This window comes from Hylobates moloch, unplaced genomic scaffold (assembly GCF_009828535.3).
Source record: "Hylobates moloch isolate HMO894 unplaced genomic scaffold, HMol_V3 SCAFFOLD_15, whole genome shotgun sequence".
Taxonomy (NCBI): Eukaryota; Metazoa; Chordata; class Mammalia; order Primates; family Hylobatidae; genus Hylobates; species Hylobates moloch.
In genome coordinates, this window is record NW_026652290.1 from 88,474,283 (window position 1) to 88,495,745 (window position 21,463).

General features: G+C 37.5%; 1 long non-coding RNA gene across 1 annotated transcript in view; it reads left to right on the top strand.

Annotated features, from left to right (window-relative positions):
- Positions 1–16,961, top strand: part of LOC131381384 (uncharacterized) — a 112,496-nt gene extending 95,535 nt beyond the window's left edge. The window contains exon 4 of the long non-coding RNA XR_009210096.1: positions 16,870–16,961. This is a non-coding gene — a long non-coding RNA (uncharacterized LOC131381384). The remainder of the gene's footprint in view (positions 1–16,869) is intronic.
- The last annotated feature ends 4,502 nt before the right edge of the window (positions 16,962–21,463 follow it).

Below are 21,463 nucleotides of genomic sequence, written 5' to 3' on the forward strand. Positions count from 1 at the left end.
GTTGTATATCTTGTAAATAATATTCAACAGGATTTATAAAAAAAATTGTTTGTCAATCTCTGCATTTTATTGGGTAAATTTAATCTATTTATTTTTATTATGATTACTGATACAGTTGGTTGCATTTATGTACCTTATTTGTATTTTTTATTTACTCTCTTTATCTTTGTTTATTTTCTTCTTCTGCTTTCTGCTAGATTAATGAAGTTTTCTATGTTTCCTCCTCTCACTACCTGCAATGCTGTTTTTGGAATCTACAGATTGTATTTCTAAACTTTTAGCATCTACCTTTTAAATTTTAATCTGTATATGCAACTGTAATTTTTTGAAGTTTAAAGTTATTATTTTTACTCCTCTCTTAAACTTGAAAAGAATCTTAGGCCACTTTAACTAGGTTCTCTGCATCTTGTCCTTTTGTTAATAATTTTAGTGTTACCTTTTTAAAATGCAAAATTAGATGGTTATTGCTAGTATTCTTTTTTAAAAGAGTTTTCACAGTTAATATATTGGCATATTTTATCAGTGTGCATTTTTGCCATTGTGTCTTTTTTCCCATGCCTTCCTTATAAATTTAGATTGCCTCCTTATTGAAAACATTCAAGAAAATGAGAAATGATGGGTACTTTAACATAATAAAGTATATATGCCTTAGTCCTAAAATCCATCATCTTACTTAATGGGAAAACTCTAGAGGCATTTCCACTAACATCAGGAATTCAACAAGGATAATCACTCTATCTACTACTCTTCAACATTGTGTTAAAAATATTAGCCAGTGCAACTTGACAAGAAAAATCCATTAAAGGAAAAAGAATTAGTAAAGAAGGAATAACACTATCTCTATTTACAGATATGTAAATAGATGTGTGTGTGTGTGTGTGTGTATCTATCTCTTAGTTCTGCTTATTGAAAAGGCCTAGAATCAATGAAACCTCACTACCAATGAGCTCACACGGTATTAAGAGCTTGGTTTCTAACATTCTTTGATAAATAGAATCAGAGCTTCTTGAAAAATAGCTGATTCTAGAACTGAGGATGGGAAATTACAAGCGTGCCTGGAACATTTTGGAGCCAAAAAGCAGGAGTGCTCAAAAGATAATGGTAATGCCAAAAGGAAACAGGAGCTAACTTGAAGTAGCTCTCAGCCAAATCTGGGACAATTTGAACAAAGTAAATAATGATATCAATGAATTACAACACAATAAGATAATATGTTATGGGTCTATGCTGACATAAATAATAAATAAATAGGGAGAAGGAATAACTCTTCATTACAAAAGAATTCCAATTAATAAATAAACATTAGTTGGAATAAAGAATAATGAAAGAAATAATAATAGTAGAAGAGAGAATAATAGAAATAGAAAATTATTATTTGGCAAACAACAAAGTAGTGGGTAAAAAGATGATAAGAAACAGGACATTTATGTAGTCTCAAAGTATTTCCCCTATAAGATATTTGTTAACTAAATAGGGAAAAATCGTGTCTTTACAGTGGAGAAACCTGGAGAAACCAAGTGATCACAATTGACATCGTGAGTAATTAGACAAATTGACATCATGTGCCTCCGTAGATGATGCATGGAGAAGAATACAACATCATTTCTGTGGTGTTCTTGCCAAAAATACATAACCGACTTTAATTATGAGGAAACCCCCGACAAACACAAATAGAGAAAGTCTCTACATTAACTGGCTAGTACTTCTCAAGAATGTCCAAGTCATGAAAGACAAAGACCAGTGGATTATTACAGATTAGAGAAGACTAAGGAGATATGACAATTAGATGCAACATGTGATCTTAGATTTGACCTTGAACCAGAAAAAGGACATTAATGGGAAACTGATGAAATTTAAATGAGGTCTGTAGACCAGATAATGGTCATGTATCAGTGCTAATTTTCTGTTTTGATAATTGCATTGTAGTTACATGAAATATTAATATTTGGGAAGCAGATGAAGAGTGTACAGAAATTCTTTGTGCTAATTTTACAACATTTTTGGTAAATTTGAAATTATTTCAATATAAAAAGACAAATTTTTAAAACCAAAAAAGATGGTGTCATGAATGGAAAATTGGATTAGAAATAAGAAACATGTTTTATTAAATATGATATTAGATCTGTGTCATGGCTGTATTCATGGCTTTTGGCTCTTCAGCCTCCAACAAGTCACTTGAACACTCAGTTTCTTCATTTGTAAAATGAAAAAATTAATTTGCCTTTTGATTTGGAGTATCAAATTAGATAATCTTGATAAAAGGCTTCCCATGGCTTCTTTATGGATTTAGATTGCTTCCTTATTGAAAACATTCAAGAAAATAAGAAATGATGGGTACTTTAACATAATAAAGTATATATGCCTTGGTCCTAAAATCCGTCATCTTACTTAATGGGAAAACTCTACAGGCATTTCCACTAACATCAGGAATTCAACAAGGATAATCACTCTATCTGCTACCATTCAACACTGTGTTATAAGTATTAGCCAATGCTAATATTAGCCAATGCAATCTTGATAAAGATTAGCCCATGCAATCTTGATAAAATACCCTATGATCCATAAATGGCTATGCAAAATATCATTAATTATAATTATTATATAACTCATTCTAGAGATTAGAGTATTCAGGAACCAGACTTTTTTGTTTTTTCTTTTAGAGACAGGGGTCTCACTATGTTGCTCAAGATGGTCTTGAACTCCCGGCTGCAAGTGATCCTCCCACCAGAATCTCCCAAAGTGCTGGGATTACAGGCATGAGCCACGGTTCCTGGCCAAGATCTTTTTCTCAGTAGTTATAGCTGCCATGGAAGAGAAGCACATAGCAAATTTTGAAGTTTCTCATGACATCCAACTACTCTGGCTGATAAATCTAAGTGAATGAGAAGCAAACAGAAGCCAAGTCTTGATGGAGAGCAACACAGTGTGATGTATCCGGAGGTAAACCAAATTCCCTGCCTCATGCATAAATGAAGGGCTCATAGTGCCTTTTAAATGACAGAGAAAAAGGGACTGGGTCTCTTTACAGAAAGTCTCCCAAGAATGCCTGCACAAAGCCTGGGTCACATAGATCGACATGTTTGTCATAATATTTTTGTTTTAAAGTAGAAAGAAATGGCATTTCTTTCTCACCATTCGGAAAGGTGAGCATAGGTGACATAGGCATCTGGGCAGGGGTGGCCAGAGTGGTGGGAGTGACTGCCATGGGAGGCTGGCTCTATGGGTTCCCACCAGCAGTACAATGCCCAGAACTTCTGTTTGGAAGGGCAAAGTCTGAGAGGAGACGTGACTGAAATTGCATAAAAGCCATGGAAGAAATCACAAAGGAAAAGATTAGTAGATTTAATGACATTAGCATTAAAACTATAACATGGTTTTAAAAAAACAATGGACACATACACTATGAGTTATAAAGCAAACGATCAAATGGGAGCACATATTTGTTGTAATAAGCATTACAAATTGTTAATATTTTAAACTATAAAAATATTTAAAATCAGTAAGAAAACTTCAAAAGCATCACCAAATAGAAAAATATAGGCCAGTGATATGAACAATACACACACACACACTCTCACACACTTTAAGTGGGCCACAAACGTGGAAAAAATCACTTAACCTATGTGGACACTCAGGAAGTATAAATTAAGATGACATTAAAGCATTTATTTTCAGCTTATTGATTTGACACAGATTTTTCAAAAAAATTCAATACTAGTAAGGGCGAAGATCAACATTCTCATGTATTACTCATAACAAGCAGTAAAAATTGCTACAATCTTTTCAGAAAATAATTTGGCAAGCTGTACCATGAGATGAAAAACAGTTTGACCCAATAATTCCCCATCTAGGAATGTATCCTAAATAGAAAATCAGAGATGTATTACGCTGTGTCTAGGCACAATACAAATAGAAAGCATAGTTGATACACCGCATACCCGAGCTGCAGTTTGCCCAGCCAAGAGGGACTCTAAGCCAGGAACCCCAGCTTGGCTCTTACCTGGGGTAGGAGTGTGGGAGGGGCTTTTCTGGCACCTTGGTCACAGAGCACCTTGTTGGTTGAGAATGACCTATTGTCTTTTCTGTTGTATCCTCTAAGGTGCTGGGTTGTGCCCCAGAACCCCAGTTGTCATTGGCAGAGTGGAAAGCGTCTGGAACTCCTAATAGATGGGACAGGAGTGCAAATTCTACTACATGTTACTTGAGTAATTTCGTCTTTCTGTGTCTCCGGCTTCAGAAAATGATGATAATCACAATAACTATGATATTAATCATGTTTACTGAGCATTTACTGTATGCCAGGTACAGTTCTAAACATCTGCATCTATGAATTCATTTAATTCTCAAGCAACTCTAATGAGTAGTAGTCATTTTGGAAATGAGAAAATGTAGAGAGATAAAGTGACAAGGCCGGCAACACACAGCTAGGAAAATGAAGTCAGGATTTGAATGCAAGTGGCCTGTCCCCTGGCTACGCTGCCTCAGCCCCAGGTTTCTGAGAGGACCAGGACAGATAAAATATGCAAAAGACGTGTTTTGAAATCATGAAGCAGGACTTGCCTGTAAGCCCTGTTTATTGCTTGCAAGGTAATAATAAATGACGTCAGCTGGAGCATGTGCTTTGGCAGTGTTTGCTTTTGCTCCATAACTTCACACTTAAAAATCAGATAAAGAAATCCTGACTAGATATAAAAATGACTATTGAAAAATCTCCCTTCCTTTGTTTTTTTTTCAAGCCACAAGCTAGTTGAGAACGGACACCTTGCTGAGAAAACTAGGTAACTGAATGGCTTGGGTGATTTTATTTTTCCTATTTTCCAAGTGCTAATTTTAATGTAGACCTGAGAGTCAATTTTTTTTTTTTTTTTTTTTTTTTTGGCAAAAGGAGGATTTCTGTGGCCTGATGTGTCTAGATCTTTTTCCTTCTGCTTTGCTTATAGGCTGAAGAAGCTTAATTTAATTTGCTAGTAAGGAAAATGTTTTGCTTTCATGTGTTTTGTGATATATTAATGTATAAAAAGATTAATTAACATAAAAGATTAATTACAAAGCACTTGAACTAAATGAACTCTAATTATGATGAAAGCCAAACATAACCACTTCATTAGTGGGATAGTGAAAATGAAAACTGCACAGTGAATAGAGAGTGAAGTTCCCAGCTACATGACAGGTGAACAAAGGCAGGAATACACTCCATTTCATGAAAGCCCAGAGACCTGTGGTCAGCGTCCAGCTAGGAGTCTGGTCACAGTGCAATGGCAATCTTACGCAGTCCAGGATGGGCCCACTTGAATACCAAATGCCCTGATTTAGCAAAATTGTGTTTAGAGATGCTCCCAAGTATGTATTTTAAAACACTGAGCTCGGGAGTTGACTGGACTTGGTGGGTTTTGGGGTATTTATTTACCTCTTTGCTTTCTAACAGCTTCATTTCACCCCTTTTCAAGGCCACCTCTTCTTCTGTCTGCAATGACTTTCCCTAGTGGTCTAGCCCCAGTCCTCTTCTCTCTCCATGTGCCCTCCTTAGTTTGTTTTATTCACTTCCATTGCTTTGAGAACTAAGTATATGTTAAATTCTTTCTAATCCTTATTTCTGGACCCTCTTGTAAGTTCCCCTAGCTATTATTGATCACCATCTTCATACCTCTGTTATGGACTTATGTTTATAATACCGCTGTTATGGACTTAGGTTTACGATACCTCTGTTATGGACTTTATGTTTGTGTCCCCTCGAAATTCGCATGTTGAAGCCCTAACTCCCGCTGTGATGGTATTTTTAGATGGGCCTTTGGGAGATAATTAGGTTTAGATGAGGTCATGAGGATAGAGCCCCATGATGGGATTAGTGTCCTCATAAGATGAAAGAGAGAGACACCAGAGTTCTTTCTCCAACCCTTCCCCTCCATGAGCTCCTGTTTATGGCCACACAGTGAGAAGGCAGCCATCTGCAAGCCAGGAAGGGGACCCTCACCAGGAACTGAATATGCAGGCACCTTAATCTTGGACTTCCCAGCCTCCAGAATCATGAGAAATAAATTCCTGTGCTTTAAGCCACTCAGTCTATGATGTTTTGTTACTGCAGACCAAGCTGACTAATACAATTTTGCAGGCACTTCAAACAAAATGTCCAGAAAGGAGCTATCATCCTTCTGAATTCCCTGACCTGATCTGTGGCAGCCCCAGCCACACAGATCTGCAGGTCAGAATCAGAGTATTTTTACCTCTCTTGTTCTGGTCTCATTGTTTCTTTTCTTTTTTTCTTATAAATTTTTTAAATTGAGATACAATTCACATTCATAACATTTCATCTTTTTGAAGTGTACAGTTCAATGGTTTTTAGTATTTTCACAGAGTTGTGCATCTATAACAATCATCAATTCTAGAATATTTTCATGACCCCAGAAGGAGGCTCCATATCCCTTAGCCATTCTTTCAATTCCTCTGGCTGTCAGAGCTAAGCAACCACTAATCAACTTTCTGTGTCTATAGATTTGCTAATTCTAGACATTTCACACAAAAGGCATCATACAATATTTGGTCTTTTGTAATTTGGTTCTTTCATTTAGCATAACATTTTTGAGGTTCATCCTCAAATGTTGTAACATGCACCAGTAGTTTATTTCTTTTTATGGCTAAAAAATATGCCATCATCAGGCCCGGCACGGTGGCTCATGCCTGTAATCCCAGCACTTTGGGAGGCCGAGGCGGGTGGATCACAACGTCACAAGATTGAGACCAGCCTGACCAACATGGTGAAACCCTGTCTCTACTAAAAATAGAAAAATTAGCTGGGCGTGGTGGCACGCACCTGTAATCCCAGCTACTTGGGAGGCTGAGGCAGGAGAATTGCTTGAACCTGGGAAGCGGAGGTTGCAGTGAGCCAAGATCGTGCCACTGCACTCCAGCCTGGTGACGGAGTGAAAAAAAAAAAAAATATGCCATCATCATCATTTCTTGCCTGGATAATTGTATAAATTCCTGACTTGTTTCTTTGCCCCCAGTCTTATCCCCTCCAATCCATGCCCCCCACTGTTTCCAGAGGAATCTGTAAGCATAAATCTGAGTATGTTCTGCTTAAAATCTCCCAGTGGCTTTCCACTGTTTGCAGAAGGAGGTCCAAACTCCGGGCAGGCTGTACCACTCCTAGGATGCCTTCACTGGCCTGCCCAGCCTCTTTTCCCACACCATTCTTCTATACTCATGGCGTGGCTAGGGATATCATCTCCTCTGTTCTTTCTGTGTTAACAACTTCCTGTCTTTGCAGGTGTACCTCCTTTCTCCAGACTCAGCCCAGCACACTCCTCTTCGTCCTTCTGTACTTATCTGTCATCTTCTCTTTGAGTTTCCATAGGACAATTCTGTTATGGTATGTGTCACTTGCTACAATGATTTATGAATATCTGTGAACTTGAGTGCAGGAGCTAAGTTTTGCTCCTCTCTCTATCCCCAGGGCATGGTGTAGGGCCTGGAAAACAGCCAAAACTTACTAAATGTTTATTGAGTAAACAAATGATTAGAGGTAGAAAGAAGCATAATATTTTAAACATTCGTGTTAATAGGTCACCAAATAATTGATAATTTGAAAATTTCTGTCTGAGCACATGTTTAATAACTGGGGCTGCTAAATATCAGACTGTTCTGGGATAAAAAGAAGCAAAGCTGCCATTAACAAGAACAGATATTTTATTGCCTAGGAATGGCTTAATTTACTTATCAAGAATTCACTAGATAACTGCTGACCACTCTATTTCACTTTGACACTAATAGCTCAAGGATCTCAGTAAATAACTGGTTTGTAGAAAGAATCTGCTTTTGAATTTCAATGTGCAAGGTGCCTTTAAACCATACTCAATGAATTTTGATCACATAATTTTTTTAGTAACTGAAGCCATGATCAATAGATGTAGGTATCAAAGGGCTCTGTTGCCACACACTAAGTTTAAGAAGCCAAAGTAGAATTCCTGTTTCTTAGGAAGTAGGCAGTTGATGCTCACTGAATTGATCAATGAATATGCTATTTCTGATACTGAAGTTAATTCCATGGTTTGTGTTTGATATTTTGGGGAATGTAATAAAACATCTCAGTTCTGTAGTGTTCATGCTCTCTTTAATTTATAGCAACAATATGAGAAGTTGTTTTTGGAATCCTGAATTGGTGATGGGATTGTAAAAATTAATTGATTTGACAAACAGGTTCACAAGGTATGTGATATCAAAGGCAGACCATAGACTATGTGCTGAAGCACTAAGACACGTTAAGTGAAGTAGTAGTCTTAAACCATCAAGAGTTAGTGAAAATCAAGATAAGCAAACTACCCAAATATCTTTTCTTCTTTCCCCTGGGCCTTTCTCCTTCTATTTCTGGAAAATTACTTGAACTAGCTCTCTGAATCTTAGAATACAAATTCTGATTAGTAAAACACTATAAATTTCTTTCAATTGCTCCCCAGAGCAAATCAGTTCTCCCAAATGTTTTCTTGGGTGAACCTGTGAAAGCTGAAGGCTCATAGGTATCAAGAAAGAGAATACATTTCTATAAGGAATTTCGTTTTCACTGTCCAAGCCAAGGGGCAAACCATCATCCATATTACCAAGACAATTATTGCCTCACCATATAGCATTAGGCCATCTCAAAATCCTAGTTCTCTGGCACATGAAAAATAGCAATGACACTCAAAGTCTGAAAAATCTAATCTTCCACGTACAAAATACCAAGAAAAGAATTATGAATGAGTACCACTACACACATATTAAAATGGCTAAAATCTAAAGCACCAACAACACCAAGTGCTGGTGAGGATATGGAGCAACAGAAACTCTCATTTATCGCTCTTGGAAATGCAAAATGGCATAGTCACCTTAGAAGACAGTGTGGCAATTTACAAAACTACATATGCTTTTATCATAAGATACAGCAATTATACTCATTGGTATTTACCCAAATGAGTTGAAAGCTTATATCCACTCAAAAACCTGCCACTGATGTTTGTAGCAGTTTTATTCATAATTGCCAAGACTTGAAAGCCACCAAGATGTCCTTCAGTAGGTGAATAAATAAATAACTGTGATACATCCCGAAAATGAAATATTATTCAGAGCTAAAATGAGATGAGCTATCAAGCTATGAGAAGACATGAAGGAAATTTAAATGTATATTACTAAGAGAAAGAAGCAAATCTGAAAAGTCTTCATATTATATGATTTCAACTATATAACATTCTGGAAAAGGCAAAATTATAGAGACAGTAAAAAGATCAGTGGTTGCCAGGAATTAGGGAGGAGGGAGAGATTAATTGTCTGGGCACAGAGGATTTTTAGGACACTGAAACTACTCTGCATGATGCTATAATTGTGGATATGTTGTCATTATGCATTCGTCAAATCCCATAGAATGTGAAACACCAAGAATGAACTCTAGTGTAAACTACGGACTTTGAATGATAATGATGTGTCAATGTAGATTCATCAATTGTAAGAAATGTACCACCCTGGCATAGAATCCTGTAGTAAGAGAGGCTGCTGTGAGTTGGGGGTAGGGCATGGGAGAGGGTATATAGGAACACTGTACTTTTCACTCAATTTTGTTCTGAACCTAAAACTGCTCAAATAATAAAGTCTATTTAAAGAATAAAGTACTCTTTGGAGTCACTGGAGAGTTACCAAAAGATGACAGACAGTGGAGGTCATACGACCCTTGAAAGAAAGCTGCACTGCATGTGAGCTGTATTTATTTGGCTTTTGTCCTGAAAGTGCTCTCCAGTATGTGCAACCCTTGGAGGATAGAACTCAAGCTGGAAGAGGCTGCATTATAGAATTGAAAAGTCAGGGGTTAGAGTTTGGGGATGTCAGAGCAGCTGGATATTGAGTAAGGAAATGCTATATAACAGAGTCACAGAGGGTGGGGGAACCTCAAATCTACATGTAAACACCTCTCAAATGTTTGGCAGATGTTCAACCGTGACTGCGTGCAATGAGATTCCAATAAGCCCCAGAGAAAATAATCAGCTGGAAGACCGAAAAGCTGACCGAAATTTCTGCAGCTGCTTACTGCTGGGAAGACAGAATTGAGAGTTAATGTCCTCTCAAATTAGAAGGGCTTGGTAAAGATCTCAGGCTGCCCATTGAATCCACAGAAGGGACTTGCCTTAGGAGTAAATACTACATCCCAGGATTAAGAAAACCACCATAAGATTAATGGCAAAGCCTATAAGATGACCCTAACAAAACTTAAACCAAGCCTTTAAGAGACAGGTAATTGGTGTGGTGGCTCATGCCTGTAATCCCAGCACTTTGGGAGGCCGAGGCGGGTGGATCACGAGGTCAGGAGATCGAGACCAGCCTGGCTAACACAGTGAAACCCCCTCTCTACTAAAAAATACAAAAAAATTTAGCCAGGCGTGGTGGTGTGCACCTGTAATCCCAGCTACTGAGGAGGCTGAGGCAGGAGAATGGTGTGAACCCAGGAGGTGGAGCTTGCAATGAGGCAAGATTGCGCCACTGCACTCCAGCCTGGGCAACAGAGCAAGACTCCATCTCAAAAAAAAAAAAAAAAAAAAGACAGGTAATTAATTCGTCAATAATTTTACGTTAAAACAAAATGTAATGTTCAGAGGAAAATAATAGAATGTAGAATTTCTAAAATGGGTCATACACATTGTTCTGCATACAATTTTTTAAAAATGCCATACATTGGATGTCACAGGAAAATGTAATCTATAGACAACAAGAAGAAAACAGCCAATAGCAACAGATCAAGAGGCAAGCCAGATCTTGGAATTAACAGACAAGTCCTGCCGGGCGCTGTGGCTCACGCTTGTAATCCCAGCACTTTGGGAGGCCAAGGCGGGCGGATCACGAGGTCAGGAGATCGAGACCATGGTGAAACCCCGTCTCTACTAAAAATACCAAAAATTAGCCGGGCGTGGTGGCGGGCGCCTGTAGTCTCAGCTACTCGGAGAGGCTGAGGCAGGAGAATGGCGTGAACCCAGGAGGCGGAGATTGCAGTGAGCCGAGATCGCGCCACTGCACTCCAGCCTGGGCGACAGAGCGAGACTCCGTCTCAAAAAAAAAAAAAAAAAAAAAAAAAAAAAAAAAAAAAAAAAACAGACAAGTCCTATAAAGTACCTATGATAAATACAGTAAAGAATTTAGAGAAGCATAGAGATATAATGGAAGACAAGGTAAAAACGGCAAAATTGAAAGAAAGAAAAACAATGGAAATCCTAGAACTGAAAAGTACAATATCTGAAATAACAAATTTATTAGATGGGATTAACACAGATTGGACACAACAGGAAAGTAAACATTAATACATCAATAAAAATTATTGAAACTGAAGCCAAGAGGGAATAGACTAAGAAAAAAATGAACAGAGCTTCAATAACCTGTGGGATGGAATCAAGTGGTGCAGCATACATATAAGTGGGGCCCCAAAAGTAGAAGAGAGAAAATAAGGCAGAAAAAATATTTGAAGAAAAACTGGTCAAAGTATTCCAATTTTTACATTAACAAAAAAACCCAACAAAACAAAAATTCTCAAACCACAGAATCAGGAGGCTAAGCAAACCCCAAGCAAAATAGAAATAAAGAAAAACGCATTTGGGAACAGAATATCAAATTGCTGAAACTCCATCCAGAGGAAAAAAGAAACATTATTTACAGGAAAACAATGATAAAAATTATGCCTCATTTTCAACAATAGAAGCCAAGAAACAATGGGATGACATTGTTAAAGTGCTGATAGAAAGAAAAGTCCACCTAGAATTTAAATTCAATGAAAATATCACTTAAATACTAAGGTGAAATAAGAATTTTCAGACAAATACAAATGGAGAAAATTTGTCACTAGTATAAAAGAAATGTGTGGCCGGGCGCGGTGGCTCATGCTTGTAATCACAGCACTTTGGGAGGCCGAGGCGGGCAGATCACGAGGTCAGGAGATCGAGACCATGGTGAAACCCCGTCTCTACTAAAAATACAAAAAAAAAAAAATTAGCCGGGCGTGGTGGCGGGCGCCTGTAGTTCCAGCTACTCGGAGAGGCTGAGGCAGGAGAATGGCGTGAACCCAGGAGGCAGAGCTTGCAGTGAGCCGAGATTGCGCCACTGCATTCCAGCCTGGGCGACAGAGTGAGACTCCGTCTCAAAAAAAAAAAAAAAAAAAAAAAGAAATGTGTAAGGGGTCTTTAGACGGAAGGAATAAGTTCCAGTGTTCAATAGCATGGTTGGGTGACTATAGTTATTAATAATTTGTTGTATATTTCAAAATAACTAGAAGATTTGAAATGTTCCCACCACAAATAAATGATAAATGTTTGAGGTGATAGATATCCTATGACTGGACATTCCTATCCAGCCACTGGCTCAAAGTTTTACTCCCTTTACAAACAAACTTCTTGAAAGTTGTCCAAATTTGCAGTCTCTACTTTCTCATTCTCTTTTCCACCTCTCCTAATGGGGCTTCAGGTTTCATCATGCCTCTGTTCCTGCAGAGGTCACCATGCCCTCCAAAAGGCCAGATGTAATAGTCACTTCTCTGTCCACCTCATGCTTGGCCTTTCAGCTCCTTCGATGTGCCTGCCCACTTCCTTATTTTTGTAACACTCTTCTTGTGGAAACGCTGGTGGCACCCTCTCTGGTTTTGTCCCACCTCACTGGTTACTCCTTCTCCACCTCCTTTGCTGGAATTTCCTTTTTAGCTTTTCCTCTATTTGTTGATGCCCCCAGCAGAGCTCAGTCCTGTGCCCCTTTCTTATCTGTTTTACTCTCCTCCTGGTATCAATGATTCCTATTGTTTTCTTTTCACCTACTTGCCAATAACCTCTGTTCTGCATGTGAGGATCTCTAGCCCCAGACACAGGCTTCTGAGCCTAGTGTCAGGGTGGTGGGGTGTGGTCTTCTCCTGTTCCGCAACACTATTTATCCTACCTATTTAACAAATTAGGATCTGTCTCTAGACAATATGTTAGAAACCCAGTTTTTTTTTTTTTTTAAATAAAACATTATTTCAAAAGACTGTTACTCATTATTAAAGGATATTTCTTTTTTTTTTTTTTTTTTTTTTTTTTTTTTTTTTTTTTTTTTTTTTTGAGACGGAGTCTCGCTCTGTCACCCAGGCTGGAGTGCAGTGGCACGATCTCGGCTCACTGCAAGCTCCGCCTCCCGGGTTCACGCCATTCTCCTGCCTCAGCCTCTCCAAGTAGCTGGGACTACAGGCGCCCGCCACCTCGCCCGGCTAATTTTTTGTATTTTTAGTAGAGACGGGGTTTCACCATGGTCTCGATCTCCTGACCTCGTGATCCGCCCGCCTCGGCCTCCCAAAGTGCTGGGATTACAAGCGTGAGCCACCGCGCCCGGCTAAAGGATATTTCTTATGGTAAATTATTTTATGATTTCAACATGGGAAAGGTCATTTCCTACCACACATAGCCAAATGCATTGCCTTTGTTTCAGTTTCAAGCTTCCTTGCCTCTAAATTTAAAAGTGAACTCAAGTCGACCAGAGTGCAAATTCTCTGTGTGTGGCCTGCCCTCCCTCTTCCCCTAATTTTGTAGTTGGAAACACCTTCCCCTTTGGGCAAAGTGAAGCAAAAATGTAAACCATTTCTATACTATCTTGAACAAATGTACATTTCCCGTCATTGTACTTTGTGGTTAAGAGTGAGCTCTTGGGAGAAAATGGGGAAAAAATAGAAAAACATCAAAGCACATGAAGAAAACCATAAAAATAGAAAAGAGGGCTATGTGAGAACTTATTGGGGGTGGGGGAAAAAGTAAATGGATCTATTTCATTCTCCTGCCAGCAAAATTTTTAGCATCTCTCAGAATAGTTGGTAAGAATAAAAAATGGGCTTTCTCTGTTCAGCTTCCCAGTCTCTGCAGAATTGAGGTTGGTGTTTACTCTCCATGTCTTTGGACAACTGGTTCAGCCTGTAACTGAGCCTCCTTGTCTAGAGGTGATGTGTGACTTATTTCCTCAGCAGTTTGCATTCACTCACCACAATACAATTGCCACTTTGTCTTCCCCTGGGGTGCACTCCTAAGGCTGAAGGATGCTCTCCCCTCCCCATCACCAGTCTACTCAAATGCTTGGTTAATACTCTGGAAATTCCTACAGGAGTGTCCATACACAGCAACTACAAACAAATTTGAGAACAGCTATCATTAAAAATCACCATGCGATTGCTAGAAGGTGCAGGAAGGGAAAGTGGGGAATAGTAGTGCAGTGGAAATTAATGTTGAGGAGGAGGAAGAAGATTGACGTAGATTTTTAAGAACTCTGATTTTTATGCCTTTTTGCAGAAAATTTCTCCATTGTGCCTATTTCCCAATTGCAGAGGTGGGTTTGTGGGTGAAGAAGTGTGTGTTTAAAGTAAGATTATATGTGTTTTATTGTCTCTGAAACAACCGGTCCCATCAGTTGAAATTTATCATTCAAGCTTTGTATTTTACAGCCACAATCTGTGAGAAGTTATAACTGTTGAGTATATACAAAGGTTTACGAATACATCACATAAAGATAAAATCTTCCTTCTTACTGCTCCCAAAGACTTTTTGCAAAGGAGCAGGCGGTTAAAGAAAGAGGTTGTTAAACAATGCAAGTCTTAGGGGCACTAGTAAATTCCTCTGCAAAGCAAATAGTGCAAAGCTGTTTACAATCAGAAAATAATGAATAAAGATTGAAGATGGATAAATAAAAGCTGAAGTAAACAGCAGTTTAAAAAATGAAGAGGGGGAACATTAGGGTGCATCTGAACTTTTTATAAGCTCTGATCATTTCAGGAAAAATGTCAAACTGCTATTTAGTCAATGAGAGATTTGGATATGCATAGGAATGGTAATTAATGAAACACAGAGTCTTACAGGAAGGGTAAATTGGAGTTCGGATCTCTTTTTTTCCCTCTCTCTCTTTTTACAAATTTATTGAGATAATTTACATACCATAAAGTTCACTAAAGCGTACAATTCAGTGTTCATTAGTATATTTCCAGGGTTGTGCAACCATTACCATAATCTAATTTTAGAACAATTTTTATCATTCCCAAAGAAACTCCAGTGCTAATTAATATTTCCTTCCCATTATTTCCTCCTCCTAGCCCCTGGCAACCACTACTCTACTTTCTCTCTCCATAGATTTGCCTATTCTGGCATTTCATACAAATAGAATCATACAATATGTGGTCTGTTATGACTGGATTCTTTCACTAGGCATAGTGTTTACAACATTTATTTATGTTGTAGTGCTATCAGTACTTCATTTCATTGATGTTCAAATAGTATTCTGTTGAAAGGATATACCACATTTGTTTATCCTGTCATCAGCTGATGGACATTTGGGTTGTTTCTACTTTGGGGCTATTATGAATAATACTATTATAAACATTATGTACAGGTTTTTGTGTGAACATGTGTTTTCATTTCTCCTGGGTAGATACCCAGGGATAAAATTACTAGGTTGTATGGTAACTATGTTTAACATTGTGAGAAGTTGCCAAATTGTTTTCCAAAGTGACTGCACAATTTTATATTTCCACCTGCAATGTGTGAGAGTTCCAATTTCTCTACATCCTCACCAACGTTTTTTATTGTTTGTCTTTTTAAAAAAAATTTAGCCTTCCTAGTGAGTGTGAAATGGTGTTTCATTGTGGCTTTGAATGGCATTTCCCTAGTGACTAACAAAGTTGAACATCTTTTTATGTTTTTATCAGCCATTTTCTCTGTCTCTCTTGCCACCATAGATTCATTTATTATTCTTTAATCTTCCATCCTTTCTTCTCTCTGGAAATCTAGCACAAAACCTAGATAGGTAGGAACTGCATCGAGAGGCCATTTTTCTGTGCTGCAGCTGTGTCCCAATAAAACTCAAGGACAAGTTTATTAATATTGATTCTGAACCATTAAAATTACTAATTTTGGCTACATTCAAGCCAGAAGATTTTTATTAAGTGCTTTGTTCAAACTAGTGGAATATTGTGGATTTACTTACCATTAGGCTTAAAATCCAGTACGGAATACAAGTTAAGTCCATCAATAAGTATAAAATAAGGAAGAAATAGGTAAATATCATAAGAAAGGTATTACAGAGTGCTATCTATGGCTGAAGTGAAAACCTTGAACATGTGCATACCATTTGGCCTAGCAATCCATTATGAAAAATCTATTCTAAGGAAATAATTAGACATTTCCATGAAAGTTTAGATACATGGATATTTACCTGAGCAATGTTTCTATTTGTAAAAAAATCAAACAGTTCAATAGGTAGGTAAATAAGTTATAATCTTTGCCCAAGTACTATTTCTAATTGTGAAAAATCAAACAGTTCAATTGGTACATAAAAGATTATGATAGATCCATATAATAGTTATACATTTATTTAAAATGATGCACAAATATGTTTATTGTATAATATGCAGAAAGTATGGGAAATCTACTGTGGCCAGGAAAGAAAAAACGTCGGGATGGGAATAAAACCATAGAGGTAAACAGGTGAGCTGGTATTGCAGCTGGCTTGGGGAGAAGGGGTTGGGGAGGGACTATTAGTTTCAGTAATCTAGGGATTTAGGTTTCAGCATTCACACAGGGCCAGGAGAGAAGACTTAGGGTCTACCAAAGGTAACTGATTCCCCAGCATACAGCCAGAGTCATTACAGGGCTACAACCTCAGGAAAAGGATAGATTAGAAAAAGTTTCTCTTAACAGCAGAGGTGCCATGAAACTCTGAATGTCTTGGGTTAGTCTCTGAGTAGAAAAAAGAAATCTATTTTGAGAATTTGTAATCAAACACCTATAACTCATGTAGGGTTGGGGCTCAAATTATGCTACCTGAGTTCAAGAAGACCTCAAAGTAGGAAATTAACAAAAAATTATCTCCCAGCCAAAGGCCCCAGGGCGCTTGTCAGAAGAAGATTGCTCAGGTCACCAACTGATCAAGTTTCCTGAAGATGAGCACATGATCCACAATTCAAGGTCAGTTTCTTCTACTTCATATATTTTTTTTCTACAAGATTTTTCATTTTTCAAAAGTCTGAAAAGAAGGTCCACATTCATTCTTATCACTTTCATCTTTAAATGTTGCTTCTTATTTCTTTCTGGCAGCCTGGAAATCGTGCTGTAGTTAAAGTATAAAATCGTGACAAGTATATGTCAGTGAGGATTATTTCTGAGTGGAACTAAATGGGCCCTCTTAATGTGCTGAATAACAACATGCCAAAATGATCCTTCAGATCAGCAAACAGTTAAGCAAATTTTTTTTCTGCTTATGTTTCTTTATTGTTGGCATTTTGTGATTTATCTAGTATCCCGTTTTCTGTAGTCATACACTCTCCTATTTTTTTAAATCATCTTCTTTAAACCATTGTCATCTATTTGACTAATTTCAGAGCACTTTGCCTTTGTAATGCCAGCCAGTGAGTCTGTGATCCTTTGCTTTGCAGCATCCACTGCTCCATCTATGCTTTCAGTTTCTCTTTAGTGTTTACAAACGTATAATTTGTGCGGTATCATAGTGCATCTTGCTTTAACCATCATTATTTATTCTTTAAAATGAGTTAGTGCCATTTTATTTATAACTCTTTTCTTTTTCTTGGCTTTTACTATCTGTAAGTATCATTTGTAACTTGTAAAAAAAGTATTATTATTATTGTTATGATGAGACTACCACTACTCTTGAAATCTTTTGCTCTAGGTTTCTGCTGACTTGTACTTCTTCAATGATGGATGGTGTAACATATTTTAACATAAACTCAATTTTTTTGATGCTTTGTTCATTGATTTAGAAACTCATCTGGCTGGATAGTCCTGTTTTTCCTCTTTCATATGATTTTACTTTTAAGTTTTAGTTTAAGTTCGGAGGTGGTGTCCTCCACAAAGTAGTCCTATAGATTGCAACAAGAGGACAAGCAGACAAAACCATGTCTTGCGAAAAAGTGTTTAAGGTTCTGGAGATGATTCACCTAAAAAAGAGAAGACTCAGGAATATTGGGGCAATGAGGGAGTGGGGGAACAAACAAAGAAGCATTCTAGCCTTAATATGCAGAGGAAAATGTTAATTAGAACCATGCAACAACCTGATAGATGACATTGCAGATGAGGTGTTTTTTGTCAGAAGGATTTGAAATATCAGGCACAATCTTTAAGCATGGACTCAAGATTTTGCTCCATTTTAGACTTGTAGAATGTGCATTACACAATAGGAAGAAAAAATATGCATATGAATGATGATATACACAGTTCTCTTAAAATTTAATTGTTTCAATCATGAGATGAAGCTTGAAAATAAGGTGTCATTATATTTTATAACTATTTTCCTCCCACATCTTTAGAAGAAGAGATTTCTCTGTGATATTGCCCATGTTCTTTTTATAGTTTTTAATGTACTTACCTTTGGGGCACCATACGTGGAAAAATAAGGCAGTACTTTTGACAAGTAGCTTTTATTTTCTCTTTACTCTTTGGAATAGTCATTAAAGTAACAAGTTAGGAAATACTAAAAGCATTTTGTTTCTAAGAAATATAAATTCTTCTATAAGTATATTTACATACTCATGGATATGATTGGTTCTTTGTTTTTGTTAACACCTAAAGGAATTTAGTTATAGTTTCTAAACTAGAGAAAGTCTATGTTATAAAGAAAACAAAACAGAAGAAAAAATAGCAAAGCCTGGATTAGCTGTCAATTGTCCCACAGTTCCACAATGGGGCATTATTGAGTTTTGCAAGTTGCCCTTTAGAGAAAGGGAACCTTGATACAAATGACCACCTAAAAGGCACTAAGTTGATTTCTCATAAATTATGTAATACGTAGTTTTCTTTAAATGGAAATAACAATTCCTCACTAAAAAGCTGAGTATATATTTGCATAATCTTACTTCAAATATATCACAATCTTCTGTTAAATGGTATTAATTGGGCCTGAATACTTTGGAGACATGAACAAGCCTATGCTTTCTCTATAGAAATGTAAAAATATGCTAGTAGGATGCTAGATTAGAAATTCTCTTCTAGGCTTTGGATTTGTGAATATGGAAAGAATTATTTGAGTATTTAGATTATTTTTAGTCATCTAAAGTCCCATTAATTTGTAGTCCTTTCAAATATACCACTTTGCACTAATATTGGGTTGAGAAGATGTCATATATAAATAACCAGCTAATTTGATGACGATAGCAAACTGGTTGTTCAGCACTGTGTAGGCAGATCAGATGAATTATTTATTGGCTCTATTTTCTTTTGAAGTTGTTCTTTGTCATCATTAATGGATGTATAAATGTACAGTATTTAGGTATGCATTTTTCTTACTAATGTTTTTTATTCCTGTTGGATGAAAGAGCTTTTGTATAAGAGAGCAATTTTGAGAAGAAAGGGAGAAGAAAATGAATGTGTTATGTAAAACATGGTTTTATTTTTCTGTCTTGCTTCACAGAAGGGAGATGTATCCTCTGGTGACATCTTGCTCTGTCCGTTTTTGCCTGTTATCAGAATTACCCACCTGGTGAGGAGCATATTGGAGAAATACATGGTACATTTAGGTGGGAGGAGTGAACAAATGAGAATCCACTATACTGAGAGACAGTGTAAACATTTCATAAATTCTGCACCCCTGATATTAAAAAAAGCATAATTATGAAGGCCTGAATAGCATCTTCCATGACACATAGTACACATGATGAGTAAGAAGGCAAAGTCACAATGTGACCCAACCGATATCCACGAGATCTTCAATGAGTCAGTGCAATAGGCAAATTTCAGAAGTGGAAATAACAGAATCCACTCTGGTTAGTTTAAGCATGACATGGATTTGTTAGAGGACATTGGGAATCTCACAGAATCTCTGAAGAGAATGTAATTTACCTGGCATACGTTTGGTGAGAAGAAACTCAAATCACATTTGCTGTGTTCTACTTTCTGCTTATTGAAATTCTGTCCTCATTTTGGGTGCAAATCAAGTCTCACTTCCTCCCGGAAACCTCTTCTGGCTCTCCCAGTCCTGACTCATCTTACAGAAGTGTGGTATTTAGAGATGTAAGAGGCTTCAGAGACATTCAATCCAACTTTGATCCCAGTGGGACCTGGAGCATCCCAGGAAGAATGTCATTCAGCTTCTGCTTACCTTCACTAGAGAAGGACGAAGCTTTGCCTGCCAGCCAGAGGAACCTCCTCAAATGGTAAGAACTTAAAGGTCTTTTCCCAATGGCCTGGAAAAATAATATGTCATTTTTATGTTGTTCCAGATATGCCAGTCTCTGAGTGCCATCATGGCTATAGTAGCACTCACCATCAATCTCCCCTCTGGAATGTCCTGAGACAGGACATTTCCTTAGTCCTTAGTCATCACAACCCCAGCACAGTGCCTGGCAATTAATTAATAGCCATTGAAGAAATACTGGTTACTACATTGATAGTTCTGGGGGCTGGAATGGCTTGTGCTTTCAGCCTCTGCAACATTGTTCTGTTACAAATCTCATTTGAGCACAATGGAACTCTTTCTTAAAGAATATCGCATGCATATACCAACTAGAGCTCATTTAATGAGTAGAAAGAAAGCCAGAGTTACTTCTTTCAGGGATTTAAAAAACTGAATTGCTAGCACTTTTAAAGGATTAAGGCCAGTGTTTAATCATCCAAACTAGATTTTTTTTTTCTGGAATTAATATCAAGCTCATCTGTCTGTTGTTTCTGTACCATGTTTTGTTCCTTTCTTTGAAGTTCAGGCCTGCATGTCTGTCTGCGGCCTGAGACGTTCCTCCCATTGTCTATGATCTTGTAACTCTTACCTGAAGTGGCTTTGATATGACATTGACAGGTTTCTTCTGCACTCTGGTCATTTGAGCCTGAGATCAACTCATTTGGCCTATTACCTCTTCCTTGCCTGTTGAAGGCCATGCGTTCCATTTTGAAAATGATTCCACTTACTGAAGAACAAGGGACAACAAAGTAGCCTGAAAGGCCTGGCTTCTCCCAGTCATCAAAGAGTTCTGTGTGGAGTCACACTGAGTTCTTTATATTTTTGTTTCTCCCCCTTTCATCCTCTTCCCTTTCTTTCCTCTCCTTCTGTCCTTTAGCCATTTTGGAATTACGGGGGAACTTATGGTCAGGTTTCAGTTGTTAGATGCAGGCATTACTTTGAAGCCACGTGCTCTTTGAGAATATCTAAGCATGAAATCTTCCCCCTGTTTTCTCAAATTTATTTGAAACTCTGTTAGGCTTGCTATTTAGTTTTTTTTCTGACCATAAAAATTAAATTGGTTTATTAGCAAATATTTAGAAAACACAGAAGAGTACTGAGAATAAAATAAAACAATTTATGTTTCCCTCAGAGGATTCTGTTTTGCATTTTGGGGGGTGAGTGTGTGTGTGTGTGTGTGTTTACATTATAACAAGTCCCAAAATATGCTTTGCACCTCTCCTTGTATGTGTGAACTTTTGTCTTTGAGGGTCACAGAATATGAGACAACATAAAAAGTCCCATT